Here is a 17,377-nt window from a genome sequence, read left to right on the forward strand (position 1 = left end):
GCGACGCTGCACGTGGCCTGTACTCCAGCGCTGTGGAGACAGCGGCGAGGGTTGGCGGATCACCACACGGAGATGTGAAACTCGCCTTTCTCGTGGGCGTAGAGGAGGTAAACGTACCCTGGATCGTCAGGACAAGGCAGGGCAGCAAAACATGTGGACGCCACCTGTTCCGTCTGTGTGGCATAGAGTTTTTCCTCCCCTTGCACGCGTGCATTTTCTCCGGGTGCACTCATTAATTGGCTGAAAACATCTTAATAAAGAGGGGACTGCAAAGCTTGGGCAATTGTTGGCACCGGGTCACCGCGTGTCTGCTGCCTCCCTGTCCGTCTGTGATTACTCCTCGAGCAATCCGAGCCGTCCTCTGTCCCTCTCGACGAGAGCGAGTGAGTAGTGCGCAGCGGCGGCTCCCATTATGATATTCGATTCAAGTCTTGGGGACACTCTCACACAGTGCGGGCGGAGGGCGAGGATAAAGTTGGCAGCTTTTTTGTTTTATTCTTGTTGGCTCGCACTCCGACGCCGGCGACACGCGTAACAAAGCACGCGTTAGAAAGCACGCGTCGCGAGTGACGTACGTGTCCGCGCAAGCTCGTCCCGCAAAATAATACAAAGAACACATCGATGCACCACCACAGCGCATGCGACACCGACAAATGATATCAACATAGACCTCGACAAATGCTTTGCATAAAGTTCGTGGCAACAGACCGGAGGAGGCGACGACAGAAGCAGAGTTCATGGATGAGGGGGACCAAACGGCGGGAGGAGAGGGGAATTAGACCCGGGGTCAGAGTTAACGTTGGTGCCAATTAAATTGGCAAAACTTCAGTGGTAGGGCTACTCGGCAAAAAACCATGCCAACCTTGTTGGTGGACGTGCCAACGTATCATGTTGACCAGGTAATTGCAGTGTTTATTTACAAGGGCCAGGAGTGTATTGGTCGTTCTTTGTTCAGTCCGTAAACGGAGTGGAAGATGGCAGCAGCCTTTGTTCACGCGACCGACTCCGTTTGAGCGAGAAATCACGACTCACGCCCACCGCCGGCCCCGGCGACCGAACATCGATCAACGATCTCCCGGTCACCAGAGCGGCGACGACTCGAGCCTCTAACTTCCCACTGCTGGGCGAGGCCCCCCCTCTCTCTCTCGCTGTCTGCCATGGTCTCCCGTTCCTTGCACTCCTTTAGTTGCTCCTGTCCAGAAGTGGCCTCCGGACTCCCTTCATTATACAATTGGCGACGACCAACTGTGTGTGCATGGTTGGCGGTCAAATCTACCAACTGTGCATCATTACAAAAAAAGAATGGCAACGACATCAGCTCCGTGTTCGACGTTGCAACACTTGCATCCGTTGCTCTGTATTCTGTAGCACTATGCCACAGAGGTTACACAGAGCCCAGTCGTCACAGTATTAACACGTTCTCAACTGGGGCCCCTGTGGTCCACAAACCACGTGGTACTGCCACTACCAAATCAGGGCTGTAAACATGGGGGGGATAAGAACTTCCCAACGGGTTTGAACACGCGATAGCCTCTTCCTGTTGACAGTGGCATGCGTCCGAATAGCTCACGACGGTTTGTTGATCCCTTCCTAAAGCAAGAACACGACTAAATGTTTTGGCCAACTCAGGTCGGCACCGGAGGATGGGATCCCTGGTCTGGGTCCGCGGACTTTAACTGGACACGTGTGTGCGCCCGTGCGGCAGAGAGACGGTGTCCGGATGATGAAGCGAGGAGTGGGCGGAGGAGGCACGGCGAGATGGGTCACCTGGCGATTAAAAGTGAAGGGTCGACGCACGGTCAACCCTCGTCCATCCTCGGTATGGTGGTTCACACTGCGTGATGATAACTAGATAGCGGTGATTAAATGATCAACAGTGGTAGTCAATTGACAGTGGAAGGTTGGTTAATGGTAGTGGACCCATTAACGCCTCGCGACACGAAGTCGTGATGATGACAATGCTGCAATGATGGATGTGGTAGTGGTTATTTACTGGACATCTGTGAAAAAGAGCTTCATAGGTCATCGGATTTCTCCAGGATAATGAACGATTCTGATCTGGGTGTCGAGGTTATGCGATGTGGCGGTATATTCTGATGTGGTTGACGAGATGGTGTGGTAGGCCTATTATGACGATGGTGTCATCATGGTGACAACGTGGTAGTGGTGTCAAAATGTGGTGATGCGTTGTAATTCTATCGTGATCATGTGACGAGACGGGCCGCCAGTTTGTCGTGACAATGGTGTGATGATGCGATGTTGTGAAATTCTTGCAATGACAACATAGAGTGGCATGACGTGGCGATGATGATGTGATAACGACGATGATGATGTCATGACGACGACGACGTGCTGGCTCACATACGCATGCGCTGTTACACGTGTTTAATACATGACGGCCTGTGGCTTAGCTCACAAGAATCCGCGGAAGCTTCTCAGTCATCTCTCCTCCTTCCCTCCACACCGAGGTTTGCGCTGACCAATGTTGCTCGTTCGATTTCCTTCCAGAGCGTGGTTGAGAAAGCGTAGTCCAGTTTTCAAAAGCGCCAGGGAGGTCCCGTCGATGGCATCGGCACCGCGTGGTTTCAGGTAGCGGAGGCTACAAAAGCTCCAACCCGGATTTTTCAGTCTCCAGTGATAAAAACCCCATGCAGGTGGACGTTTGGAATGTGAGGCTGAATGATGATGGTGGTGGTGGTGAATGCACGAGAGCTGAACTACAACAGACCAGTTCTGCCTTTGCATACAATTTACTTGAGAATGGAAACCCCGAGGTGACGTTTGGAGTTGCCTCCTCAACCTGGAACGGTGAGCCATCGCTGATATATGGGGAAGTTACAACGATGCCCCTCATTCAGAATCTCAGTGTTCACTGTGTGTATGTGCGTGCGATGTATTAATAAATAAATAAAACTAAGACAAAGATCCCCTATATAGTCTGAACAGGCTGTTGGGACAAGTGCTGTTAGCGAGCCCCTATGAAGGCCGGCACGGCGCAGGAGGGGGTGGGTGACCAGCACCATGCCCGGCCAAATTTGTCTTCCCAGTGGCGATGTTTACACACTGCACCAGGAAAGCATTTGAGGCTGAGTCGACCTAAGAGAGGCCCAGGACTGATACAGATAATCATCACTGGTGTTGGCCGTGATCGGGAATTTAACTTGGGTTGCCGTGTTTGTAGCGCAGCACGCTAACCGCTACATCACCGCTCCCCATCACACGCACACACACACCGCTCTGGGTAGGTGTATGTAGGTATAAACGCACCACTCAAATACGAGGCGTCGTTCCCTCTGTTCCATTACACAATTATTATTTCGGAGTGGAACGTCAGGGCTCGGGGTAGGGCTACACGCGGTGCCGAGCATCGGTTGCTCAACATTGGAGACCAACCGCGGTGGTCACGACCCCTGTACTGCACCACTCTCAACTACAACTCAGTGCCCGCTTGTTGTCCAAATGCCGACCGTGCTTAACTTCGATTTCCATAACGGCGTCCCCCCGCTGTTTGGTCTGACCAACGACGATCTGACCGCCGGCGTGGTGGCAAGGCCGCCAACACGGCAGCTTTGCCACCAGCACAGCGACCTGACTGCCGGGGTTGGCTGATAGCCCACCAGTATGACAGCCTGACTAGCGGAATGACAATTTTTACCACCTGCAGAATGACAGCTTCACCACCAGCATGGCGACTCACACCCACACACACACACCCCAACCCAAATCCATTGGGCAGCGCAAATGGAACCATCGAGAGAGAAAGAGAGAAAGGGACGAGGAAGCTTCCGCGGATTTCACCACCCCCGGCAAGCGACGAGGTCATCCGACGTCTCAGGCCTCCTCATCGTCCTCGCCCTCCTCCTCCTCGAACTCGCCCGCCTCCTCGGCCGTGGCGTCCTGGTACTGCTGGTACTCGGAGACGAGGTCGTTCATGTTGCTCTCCGCCTCGGTGAACTCCATCTCGTCCATGCCCTCGCCCGTGTACCAGTGGAGGAAGGCCTTGCGGCGGAACATGGCTGTGAACTGCTCGGAGATGCGCTTGAACAGCTCCTGTGGGACACATGGGGGGGGGGGGGGGGGTTACAGGGACTCGGTGTCATGGGTGCAGGCCCGCTGCCTCGTCATACGCGGCCACTGCACAGTATTTGCTCATAGTCGTAGAGAGAGAAGGACTCTAAAGTTAAAGTTACTAAAACTATTTTTATTTTACTATGTAAGGCCCAATGAGCTACGTAGCTCTATTTCAGAAGCGACCTGGCCACAAATGAAAGCTCAATGAAGTGGCTTATCATCATCATCACCACGTAGACATTTATAGCAGCAGAAATATTCTAAATGTGTGATGTATATTCTAAATGTGGAGGGGAAAACCGGAGGACCCTGAGAAAAATACAAGTGACCACCAGGAGAGAGACATGCAAACACCAAATATACAGGCATTATTGTTGGGATCGAATCCACAACCTCCTGTATACTAGACGAGGGAGTTAACATCTCGCCATAGTGACTTGGGGGCACAATAAACCACAGACAAGCAAGAGGGCAGCCACATGATGAGCAGGTGCCAACAAGTGCCCAAGCTCTACGGTCCTCTCTATATATGAAGGTGTTATTGGGCAATAAATGATTATTTTCACGTGGGAGGAAACCAGAGCACCTAGAGAAAACCCACGCATACCAGGGGGAAACACCCTATCCCACACAGACGGAACAGTTGGTGTCCACAATTTTGCTATACAAACATTTCGTGACATTTGTGCGATTCACCAACCCTCGCCTCCACACGGGCATGGGGACATAGGGACTTAATGACCTGAAGGTACAACAGGTGCAAAGAGATTGAAGACATGGGAATACGAGGCCATGGCGATTCAAGAACATATGGACATGGAGACATGAGGATATGAGGACAGGAGGGCATTACGGGCAGGGCCATAGGGACACGGGGACACGGAAGCATGAGCACATGGAAAAAGAGGGACGTGGGGCCATGTGATATAGAGGGGGAGTATAAGAACATGGGGGAACACAGGGGCGTGGGAATGTTGGGATCCTGTGAACATTAAAACATGGGGTTGTGAGAACGTGGGGTCATGGGTGTACAGGGGAGATGTGACATGGGAATGCAGGCACATGGAGCTGCAAGGTGACTAACAGTTTCTTGAATCCATCTGTGCACAAATGTAAACATTATCCACTTGTACGCGTGGTGGGTTTTCTCTCCGATGCTTCCAATTTTCCACCATGTAAAAAAGCCAAACCTCTCATCGATGGAAACAACGGCCCCACATCCCACTGTAGCGGGAACCCTCGCAGAGAGGGAATCTCGAGACTCGGCAAGACTTCCTTGAGAAAAATAAATAAAATCAAGGCATCTACCACCGTTACCATCACCGAGAGTAACGAAATCCTCTGATTAATATGGTCGGCTATGTATGGTTGCAAAAGAATTTCAACATACACACACACACATACGTAAATACGGTGTGAACAAAAGGAACGAGCCAGGTCAGTGCAACATTGGCAGGCTGTGACGCGTGGATTGGGCACAGTGGCAGAGGTAATGGGAGCACGCAGAATGAAAAGTACGCAAAGTAACGTTGAAAGGTGGCGCAAAGCTCGGAATGATTTACAGGAACTTGCTCATCTCTATACTCCAAACGAGGTGCCCCCTGAGATCTTCGGATCGTCTTCTTCTAAGTCAAGGCTCATTTCCTGCGGGGGTGATCGGGCTTTATGCCAGTTGAGCTCCCAAGCTTTGGAATGTTTGTGCCTTTGCGAATGAGAAAACCATAATTCGTGAGAGCTATATTTAAACCATGCACCCGCCCACCCCCCCTCTCACCTGGATGGCCGTGCTGTTGCCGATGAAGGTGGCGGACATCTTGAGGCCGCGCGGCGGGATGTCGCACACGGCCGTCTTCACGTTGTTGGGGATCCACTCGACGAAGTAGCTGCTGTTCTTGTTCTGCACGCTCAGCATCTGCTCGTCCACCTCCTTCATGGACATTCGCCCGCGGAAGATGGCGGCCACCGTGAGGTAGCGGCCGTGCCGCGGGTCGCACGCCGCCATCATGTTCTTGGCGTCGAACATCTGCTGGGTGAGCTCGGGCACGGTGAGCGCGCGGTACTGCTGCGAGCCACGGCTGGTGAGCGGCGCGAAGCCCGGCATGAAGAAGTGCAGGCGAGGGAAGGGCACCATGTTGACGGCGAGCTTGCGCAGGTCGGCGTTGAGCTGTCCCGGGAAGCGCAGGCAGGTGGTGACGCCGCTCATAGTGGCCGACACCAGGTGGTTGAGGTCGCCGTACGTGGGTGTTGTGAGCTTGAGGGTGCGGAAGCAGATGTCGTAGAGCGCCTCGTTGTCGATGCAGTACGTCTCGTCCGTGTTCTCCACCAGCTGGTGGACCGACAGCGTCGCGTTGTACGGCTCCACCACCGTGTCCGACACCTGCGGTGGGGAGAGAGTGGGGGGGGGGCGTGAGAAAGTACGTATGTGGGTGGGTGGGTGAGTGAGTGGGTGGGTGGGTGAGTGGGTGGGTGGGAGAGTGGGTAGCTGGCTGGGGTGGGCAAATGGGTTTGTGGGTGGGCGAGTGGATAGATGGGTGGATGGGTGAGTGGGTAGATGGGTGGATGGGCGAGTGGGTAGGTGGGTGGGTGATTGGGTAGGTGGTTGGGTGGGTAGGTGGTTGGGTGGGTGGGCGAGTGGATTGGTGGGTGGGCAAGTGGGTTTAAAGGTGGGTGGGCGAGTGGTTTGGTGGGTGGGTGTGCGAGTTGGTTGGTGGGCAGGTGGGTGAGTGGTGTTGATCGGCTCCACCACTGTGTCCGACACTAATGGTGGTGTGGGGGGCAGTCGTGGTTGTGTTATATTTAGGGGTACTCATAGGGGTAGAGTTAAAGCAGGGGTATTGGTTAGGGTTAGAGTTTAGCGTCAATTAAGTGGCAGAGGTAGAAGTTACGCATACAGAGGTTATGGTTTAGGATCAGTCAGGGATAGTATTCAGTGGTTGCTTCTGGGTGGAGGGTGTGTGTGGATAGGGTTTTTATACAGAAGGAAACAATATTCTCGGTTCTTTCGATAAAGTCACGTGGATAGAAAATAAAATAAAAAATAATAAAGAAGGAAATAATGTTTTCCCATTCGATTGTTCCAACAATTTTTTGCAAATTGTTGAACCTATAATTCTACCAATTTTTGACTACTGGGACACTCCATTGGAACCTCATTTGTGGTGGATATAACCAGATTTGTCAATGTGATCGATAGTTACATTTTAATGTGCAATTCTATTGAGGGGGACTGTGTGTTGTCTTGGTGTGCCTGGGACTGTTTTTGCTGCCTTGCCCAAGTTTGATGAATTGGTGTACTTGTGCAATTTGAACTTTTATACTTTATCTATTCTTTGTATTTACTTTTAGGGTTTTTTTTACCTTTCCTATACTTTGCACACCTATCGTGTTTTTGTATTGTTTGTTATTGTAACGTTATGACCCCGTGCCCCTACTGGACATCTGCAAAAAAAGAGATTTATAGCTCATAGGATTTCTCCAGGAAAAATACCGATTGTCATTCTGGGTAAATGTCAGTGTCAGGTCTAGGTTCAGAACTCGTGTCAGGGCAAGCATTGGGGCAACTACTCGTGTGTGACCTCATGCCAGGTGTAGTTCCAGTTCCTCAGTGTCAGGGTGGCAGGGCTGGTGTCACCTTGAGTGAAGGCACCACGCTGAAAAGTGTTCATGATGTGGTCGGGGTTCATCCTCCTTTGGGGCTGTAATCCATAGTCCTCCTGTACATTATTTTAGTCCTCCTGTTCTATAGCCCTCCACCGAGTAATTATCTAGTCTCCTCACCTTGGGGGAGGGCACCACACTGAAGGTGTTCATGATGCGGTCAGGGTTATAATATCAGTACTATAGGACGATAGTACTGATACTTGTACTATAGTCTTACCTTGGGGGAGGGCACCACGCTGAAGGTGTTCATGATGCGGTCGGGGGTACTCCTCGCGGATCTTGCTGATGAGCAGGGTGCCCATGCCCGAGCCGGTGCCCCCGCCCAGCGAGTGCGTTAGCTGGAAGCCCTGCAGGCAGTCGCAGCTTTCCGCCTCCTTGCGCACCACGTCCAGCACCGAGTCCACCAGCTCCGCACCCTCCGTGTAGTGGCCCTTGGCCCAGTTGTTACCCGCGCCGCTCTGACCTGCGGTGGAACGGGTGGTGGGGGGAAGGTCACTATGCGGCCCGGCGCATCTTGCATCGTTGCATCTCGCTTCCCCCCCCCAGTGCGGAGTGGTAGTGTAGCGGTTAGCGCACTGAGCTACGAACCCGGCGACCCGAGTTCGATTCCCGCTCACGGCCAACATCAGTGACAATTATCTGAACCGGTCCTGGGCTTTCTCTAGGTCGACTCAGCCTCAAATGAGTTCCTGGTGCGGTGTGTAGTCACGAGGGAGATAAAGGCGGCCCTGTGTGGTGCTGGCCACCCACCCCCTTGTGTACCATGGTGGCCTTCATCAGGTGCTCGCTAACAACACTTGCCCCTAAAGTCTGTTCAGGCTATACGGGGGATCTTTGTTTTTGGGATTATTAACAAATTGAAGTGGGCGGATGGGACAACCTGGGACCCTCCGACGAAGCTAACGGTTTTGGAGGTTCGTGGTTCGGTTCTGGCAGGCCGCACTGATTCATAACTCCACGCCGTCTGCATCGCGGTGGACGTTAAGGATCACGTGGCATCATTCGGAACGAGGAAGGAGGCCATGGTGTGCCGATGTCACGGTCCAAGTTTTCAAAAATGTAAAATTACATTGCAAAATTACGCAATTGGGATCACACTAAACTAAACAATTAGTATTTTACCAGGCAAGGCCAACTGAGCTACATAGCTATTTTTCAGAAGCGACCTGGCGATCACAAATGATTGCTCGATTAAGTGGTTTTATCACAGACTCATGCCCCAGGTCACTCTTGCAATGAGACTCCTGTCCTGGTCTCCTGAGTTCACATCGGGTTCAACAAAATCAAGAAAACGAGCAGCCTTGGTTGCCTACCGAAGACGAAGTTGTCGGGCCGGAAGATTTGTCCGAAAGGTCCGGATCGGACGGAGTCCATGGTGCCGGGTTCCAGGTCGACTAGGATGGCTCTTGGGACGAACTTACCCCCTGCACGCACGCACGGGACCCACACAGAGACACACACACAGACACACACAGAGACACACACACAGAGACACACACAGAGACATGCGCAGAGACACACGCAGAGACACAGGCAGACACAGACACATAGTTACACATACACACACGTGTACACAAACACACGTGTGTATACACCAATCCATCTCTCTGTAACATTCTCTGAATCTCGATCGGCAAACACATTTTGGCTCTGACCATGATCATCACGAATCCTCGTTGCAATTACAAGGGATAAGAAAGCTGACTATCTTACTGATGATGCTTATAAAGGATGTGATGATGGCACGTGTTTATTATGATGGTGATGATGATAATAAAACGTGGTTACTTTAAAACGTGATCGGTGATGATGACGGCGATGGCTATACAAAGTCAATCACCTCCTCTATAGTTTACCCCACAGATGTAAGCTCTGTTTGCGAGCGCATATTAAACTCGGGCCAGTGGCGTAGGAACGACATTATCAGTTCAGGGGGTGCGGCAATCGGATCAGGTGGCACCCCAATAATTGATTTGTCCCGCACAGTCGCTCCTAGAGGCTATTATAGATCGCGCGTCTTCTCTTGCCTCATCACATCCTCGTTACGCTCACGGTCTCGATCATTTAACGCTATGGGGGTGCTCCGTCTTGGCACAATGCAGCCACGGCAGCTCTGCGTGTCTACCTGGTTACACCCTGGTGGTGGTGGTGATGACAACATAGAAACAGATACGCGATGCGCAATTTGCCGAGCGTGAATGGATCTTAATTAAATTAAAACGCGGAACGCGGATGAAAGCGTTTTCACGAACATAAACGGTGTGCTAAATAACTCGTTGTTCTTTTTCCACTCTTGTTGGAAACAAATCTCATGGTGGTTGCCAACTCAGGGAGGGGGCAGGGCCAAGGCACCCCTTGCGTGGTGGCCCCACGCCCGTTGCGCCACCGACTCGGGCGCTCGCGATTTTCACGGCGACGCGAGGCGACGACGCTGCCCAGCCACAGTAGGGAGCGGTGAGGCCGAGTGGACCGTGAGGGCTCCCCGCGCCGTACCCGATGCCTCGTTGTAGTAGACGTTGATCCTCTCGAGCTGCAGGTCGCTGTCTCCATGGTACGAGCCCGTGGGGTCGATTCCGTGCTCATCGCTGATCACTTCCCAGAACTGCACAGTGGAGGGGGGAGGACATGGCGAGGGTGTGACACGGTGGGCGGGGGGGTATGGTGGGGGAGGGAGGGGCACGTGGGGGGGGAGGGATACGGTGGGGGGGCACAGTGGGGGGGGCAGGACGGTGGGGGAGTAGGGGCACGGTGGGGAGGGGCATGTGGGGGGGGGCACGGTGAGGGGGAGCACAGGGGGGGGTGGGACACGGTGGGGAGGCGGAGCACGATGGAGAGGCATGGGGGGGGGGGGAGGGGTACAGTGGGGGGGGGGGGGCACGGTGGGGGGGGGGGGTTGAAGACGATGGGGCGGGGGCACGGTGGGGGACAGGCGTGGAGACAGGGGGAGGCATGGCGAAGACGTGGAGGGGACACGAGGGAGACACGAGAGGGCCGAGTGAAGACACCAGACACGGGGAGACACGGGGGGGGGGGGGACGTGGAGGAGACAGGGGGCAGACGACTGAGTTGAACTCGCGCTGAGTTGACGCTGCATCATCAACTCCTCGTCATCTTCGCCAGGCCAAGCAATCATCGTTACGCTCATCATTACTCAATCGGTTTCGGTATGATGATCACCATCATCATCTGTAATCATGTTTCATTATCATTGGCTTTTTAAAAATGACGAATCGAACGTATTTATCATGTTGACGTGTCCACGTGATCCCCACCACACCGAGGGTTCAGATTCATGGGCACCGATAACCACGCCAGCCGCGTCCCTGGCTCTGCTGCGTCTCCGTGCATGGCCCGAGTACAACCTTTGTGCGACACGAGCAAATGCCCGCCCAGTCTTCATTCGTTTTGCCATCAATTAATTCATTCAACGACTCAAAAATGCGTTCAATTACAAACTTGTCGGTATTTCCATCGAGTCATTCATCATCGATGCAATCGGTCACACGGTCCCGTTATTTGCATCGTCCGGACAATGATTCATTCATTCGTTCGTCCGAAGATTCGTTCATTCACCAGCTCGATCGCTCGCTCGGAATTATTCGCCCAATTTATTCGACCGATGGGCGAACGATCGATTCGTCCGCTCAGGTCCGAGAGACGTCGCTGCGTCGGCGCGACCGCCACACCCAGCGCGGAGTCGGGGATTCAGGGTCGCGGAATTTTGCCGGCGGCCTTCGGCGGACAAAGGCAGAGCGAGCGCAGTGGCCGTGGGCGTCCGACGCGCGTCGCTGGCAGCCGTTGGGAGGCGAGGTCCGGCTGAAGCAATCCGCGCATCAAGGCAGCGGAATTGCAGCGGCGAATGTTGAGCGCTTCAACGAGCCCCCCCCACCCACGTAGCGCTGCATAGGGGCGCAGTGTAAGGAGGTGAGGATGGGAGTGGTGGCGGTGGCGGGGGTGGGGTGGGGGGTGAGGGAGTGTGGAGTCCGCATTGCGGATACGTGGGAGGGGTCCCGAACCATCCTCCCCCCCCCATTTTCATCGCCCCCTCCATCCTCCCCTCCCATCCGCCGCCAGCCCCCACTCCTGGGCACTCTTCCCAGCGCCCGCCGCATGCCTCCAAGCCCGACCCACAGTCTGTGACGACACATCTCAGAGGCGTGTTTGACGCTGGTGCGGCGATGCATCGAATTTGTATCGATTCGTATCGAGTCTCAAAATCCGCAATAAATGCATCGTATCGCGCGTGAAATAACCGTTTTAAAAACCACAACGCAAATAACGTACGAATGATGCTCTAATTTCGCTTCGGAGTAACGGTGCCGATGGCCAAATCGTCGCGACTGCTGCGGCTTCAATGGGCGACCACCTCGCACTAAACTGATGCTGGAGGCTGCTTGCAAGGCTACGTGATAGTCTGGTGAAGTATGGTCAAATAACCGCCAGAGCCCCTCACGGCTTGGGGGATGCCCCCGTCGCCTCCTGCACAGCGGCACCCCTACACGGGGGCACACAGATAGAGCGCGGTTGGCGTGGGCCCTGGCGCAATAGATGAATTGGGCCCCCCCCCTCACATTCCCCTCCCCAATTCCCCCACTCCTGCACGTATCCCGTGGCCTGGGCACCCATTGGGCTCCGGTGCAGTTGCACCGCCTGCGCACTCCCCTGCACCCCCCCCCCCCGCCGCGCCCGCCCGCTCCCAATGCCTCGACAGCAGCTGGCGAAGCGACCCCACCCCTGAGATCTTGGGGGGGGGGGGTGGTAGGCGGGGCTTCCCCCTCCCTCTCACCCCAGTTCTCTAACCCCAACCCAGGCGCCCCCCCCTTCTCCCTCTCACCCTCCAATCTCCGCCCACCGCCCCTGAAACGTCTCCCCCTGTCATCAGTCACGACCCTCGGTCGCTATCGAACCCATCCCTTCGCAACTCACCTCCCATGCAATCAATGCTACTCACTCCCCAGCAGTGACGTTACTCCAGCCAGGCAGCTACGATCTGCTCGTTCATTTCGCATTCATCATCAACATACACAGTCATCATCCGCATCACCAACATCAGCATCACCAACAAAATCATCATCAGCATCACCAACATCATCATTATATCATCAACAGCATCATCAGCATACACAGTCATCATCATCAGCATCGCCAACATCATCAGCGTGACCAACATCATCAGCATCATCAGCATCGTCGTCTTCGTCATGTCCATTTTCATGCCGTTTTATCGACGTACTCAGTCTGCTGATATATATACGGAAAGAACAGTTGCAAGAATGCCTGCATGTGTTCATTTATTAAATCATGTGGCTGCTTATTATTTATTCATCTCATATTTCGCTCGCGTCTGCCACGGGTGTCAGGGGGTTGGTTGCACGTTATTAGTATGCAGTGCAAGGCTCCGGCGGGAAGCGGAAAGCGAGCGTGATCATTCTTTAGCCGCTCCGAATAAACACAGAATCGGAATTTTTATTAAGACAACGATGGATTGATTTAAAACCCTCCCCGCCCCCCCCCCCCAGAATTATACAAAAGCAACACGAGACGCGATTTTTATAGCAGAAACTGTCGCCTGAAATTCTGCACAGATGGGAGAAATGAAATTGACCATCTGGGGGAGATGATGCGGGAAGTAAGGCATGGGGAGAAAAAAAACCACAATAAAATTAACCTCTCCTAAAATCGATATCTGGGGAAATAGGAGGCCGGGATGAGGGGAGGGGCACCCCCCCCACTCACAGGGCGTGGAGAATGGGGGTGGGAGGGGAGGCTGATGAGGTCTTTGTTTCAAATCAAACGCGGATCTATGCAGATCGACGTCACAAATGTTTTTATTAAATATATAACCAATATATGAATCACCGAATCTATCGATTTCCCTGCAAGGAATGCAACAATCCCCATTAAATTCCTGCTATCACCAACGTTGTGGTTTTTTTTGGGTGATGCTGCATTGGGTAGGCGGCGGTGCGCACAACCCCCCCCCCCCCCACTTTCGTCTCGAACCAACTCTGCCCCTGCAGAGGGAACGCCTCACATTGGCGACGGTTCGAACCATGGCCCTTCTTCAGAAGCAGCATCAGCGGCAACGTTTTATTGTTGTTGTTTAACATAATGCGATATGTCGGAGTAACAGCGATAATTGTGACGTTGATGATGTCTCTATCATTGATTGGTGCTTCTATCGCAGTGGCGATGAATCAGCGAATGATCGGATGGATCTCGTCGAATAGCATCGTAGACGATAACTCCTTCGATAGCATTGTGAGGACACATCCCTCCCGCGTGTCCGATTTCGAAGATTTATTTGTGTGTTTTATTTGTGGTCCAGTCTTGTAATGCTGTTTCAAGATTCGATGCATGTGCTCCCCCTCTCGCCTTCAAATCGGCCCGCACTCACCAGGGCGCTGAATTATGGTCAACTAACTCTCATACAGCCCGCACACAGGCTTGGGGAGCACCCCCTCCCACCTCATCCAGCAGTGAATTTACAGGAGAGAGGAGGTGGCTATACGGGTAGCAATGCTACTAGGATGGAAGTGTGGGCGGCATCAGCGAGCAGAATATTTTTTGACGTCGCGAAATTCGGAGGCGCACGAGGAAGGACCAGGACCACGCCCTCGAAGAGGAGGAGGAGGAAGAGGGGAGGCTAGGAAGAGGTGGAGAATAAGCAATTAAGGGGAGATGGAGCAGGTGAACGAGGAGGAGGTGGCGGTTGTAGGAAGAGGTGGGATCCGTGCAAGAGGAGGGAACAGAAGAACCGTGGAGGTGGTGGAATAAACATGCGCAGTCGGAGCAGAATGAAGAGGTGGTGATGAGGATTCTGTCTCTTAGGATGAGCATGGTGATGTGTGATATGTGCATGATGATGTGGAGGATGATGATCTGAATGAATAGGAACGAGAGTGTGGATAATCGTGACGATGTGGATGATGATCTGAATGAATACGAATGAGAGCATTATGATCGTGACGATGATGATGATGGTGGTGGCGGTGGGGGTGATGAGGTGCCACTCTCACCTTGGCGCCGATCTGGTTGCCGCACTGGCCGGCCTGGATGTGCACGATCTCACGCATGGTGGTGGTGGTGGCGGGGAGCGCGGCAGCTGGGGGACTGGTGCAGGACGCGGTGGTGGTGGTGGTGCAGGACGCGGTGGTGGTGCAGAGCGAGACGATGCAGGTCGCGTTTCTTGGGAGGGGAGCGCTCCAGGCCGGGTTCTTATAGCGGCCAGGGAGACGCCCTCCCACTCATCGTCCCACCCTCTCCCCCCCCTCCCCACCCCACCCGCCCTCCCTTCCAGTGCCACGCTGTATAACGCGCCCAACATTGTAACCAATGTCAGGGGATTATCCATCCCTTGCGACTCGCGTCCTCTCCCCTCCTCCTCCTCCCCATCTCCTCTCTCCCCCCCTCCTCTACCCTCCCCTGTGCTCCTATCCCATCCCATCATCTCTTCCCCCCTCCCCTCCTTTGCCCCCACCTCTATCCTCCCATCCTCTCTCCTCCCCTCCTCTCCTACCCCCTCCCATCATCATCCCTCCCCTCCTCCTCTCCATGCGCACCCCTCCCCTTCTCTCGCAATGCGTCTGAGAGGGAGGCATGGAGAGAGGGAGGGAGGGGATGAGGAGGGTGGAGATGGTGGATTGAGGACGCGTGGATGCGCATCACCCAGAATGCGTCGGGAACGAAAAGGCGATGAGGCGGCATTCGCACCGAAATCGTAAAACGCACTGGGAGGTGGGAGCGGCGGCTAAGTGGTCAGCGCACCGCGCTATGATCCCGGCGACCCGAGTTCGATTCCCAGCCAGGGCTGACATCGTATCTGAACCGGTCCTGCCTCCACCTAGAACCCGCATTGACCAGCATGGTGAGGACGTCAAATAATCTCCATGATCGAGACCACGTGGAGAGGCCTTCATCCAGCAGTGAATTGAAAATGGTTGCGTGCATGTACATGCGCCATGCAATCTGGCTCTTCATGACATATGCACGCAGATTCATCGTGCTAACTAACGTCTGTTTGCGTGAGCCGTCGCATGCCCAGCCACCGCATGCCCAAGCAGCTTCTCTTTGGCCAGATCGAGGGGGGTTAACGGGCACAGCACGGGCTGGAGGAGAGATGGAGCTGATGTGGCACGGGAGGATGCGGCGCTGAGTGGACTTGCCGACGACCGGTACCAGAGGTGTCAAGATTGGCCTCTGTAGAGGAGGAGGCTCGTGAAGGACACCACAAGGCCGATGGAGGCAGCCGCCCAACAGGAACAGCGGAGGGTGGAGAAGAGACGCTCACAACAACGAGCAGAGCACTGGGAGATTAAAGCGCATCTAATTGGCATAGTGGGGAGCACAGGTAGAGCGCATCTGCGATTCATCTCAATCTACCCATGGCACCGGGGACTGTGCTGGCAGTGTGTACGTGCTGAGAGTGTGTACGTGCTGACAGTGTGTGTTGGGAGTGTGTGTGCTTGGAGTGTGTTTACGCTGGTAGTGTGTGTGTGCTGGGAGTGTGTTTATGCTGGGAGTGTGTGTTAGGAGTGTGTGCTTGGAGTGTGTTTACGCTGGTAGTGTGTGTGTGCTGGGAGTGTGTTTATGCTGAGAGTGTGTGTTGGGAGTGTGTGCTTGGAGTGTGTTTACGCTGGTAGTGTGTGTGTGCTGGGAGTGTGTTTATGCTGGGAGTGTGTGTTAGGAGTGTGTGCTTGGAGTGTGTTTACGCTGGTAGTGTGTGTGTGCTGGGAGTGTGTTTATGCTGAGAGTGTGTGTTAGGAGTGTGTGCTTGGAGTGTGTTTACGCTGGTAGTGTGTGTGTGCTGGGAGTGTGTTTATGCTGAGAGTGTGTGTTGGGAGTGTGTGTGTGCTTGGAGTGTGTTTACGCTGGTAGTGTGTGTGTGCTGGGAGTGTGTTTATGCTGGGAGTGTGTTTATGCTGGGAGTGTGTGTAAAATGATGTAGAGCCCTATTATATGTAGAGCCCGTAGGTTTTCGCGACCAATATCATCCATAAGAGGTGTTTTTGGGTTAGATCGCGTAAATTATGTATAGGGCGACCACAGCGGAGTTGGAGTGAGATGGATCAACTTGTGTGCAGGAGATAGATCGCAGGAGATAGGCCAGTGCAGGATAGATTGGAGCATCGCGGGACCGTGATGATGTGAGGCGGTCTTCTTTCTGCAGTGGATAGACCTTGGCTCATGGTGATGTGGACATCGATATCCAGCAGTGGACAGACCATGGCTCATGATCCTGATGTACACGAGTTTGTACTTTACCAGCACCAGTGTGACACGTGACGCAGCACTGTGGACACGTGTCATTACTTGAATGAAACATTAGGCCGCTAATGTGTTTTGCTGGGTACGTGACCATTAATAATGAACTAAAATTTATTCTTTCGCACTTTAAACGCATCGAATGCATCGAAGCACGATTTATCATTTACGGAAAAGTTTATACTCGGGCTAATGGAACTAACAATCATACTTAATACACGTTTTTGGGTTAGACCGTCTAAATATATGTCGTTAAACCCGCCACCACCAATTACTGTAGTAAGGTTTGTCACGTAAACAGAACATGCCGTACTAGTGACATGGTCACTAGTACAGCACATCGGTGTATTGATATTGGTCGCGAAAGCCTACGTGTTAAACA

At 53.5% G+C, this 17,377-nt stretch overlaps 1 pseudogene across 1 annotated transcript; it reads right to left on the minus strand.

Annotated features, from left to right (window-relative positions):
• Window positions 1-470: 470 nt before the first annotated feature.
• LOC144727734 (tubulin beta-2B chain-like) lies at window positions 471-14,905 on the minus strand (annotated as a pseudogene). Its single transcript, XR_013587438.1, has 6 exons — window positions 14,751-14,905; window positions 10,225-10,333; window positions 9,045-9,155; window positions 7,949-8,194; window positions 5,846-6,448; window positions 471-4,050 (listed from the first exon to the last, which is right to left on the minus strand). The product of XR_013587438.1 is annotated as a tubulin beta-2B chain-like (transcript).
• Window positions 14,906-17,377: the final 2,472 nt, after the last annotated feature.

The sequence above is a fragment of the Lampetra planeri genome, chromosome 26 (assembly GCF_965212315.1).
Source record: "Lampetra planeri chromosome 26, kcLamPlan1.2.h2, whole genome shotgun sequence".
NCBI lineage: Eukaryota > Metazoa > Chordata > Hyperoartia > Petromyzontiformes > Petromyzontidae > Lampetra > Lampetra planeri.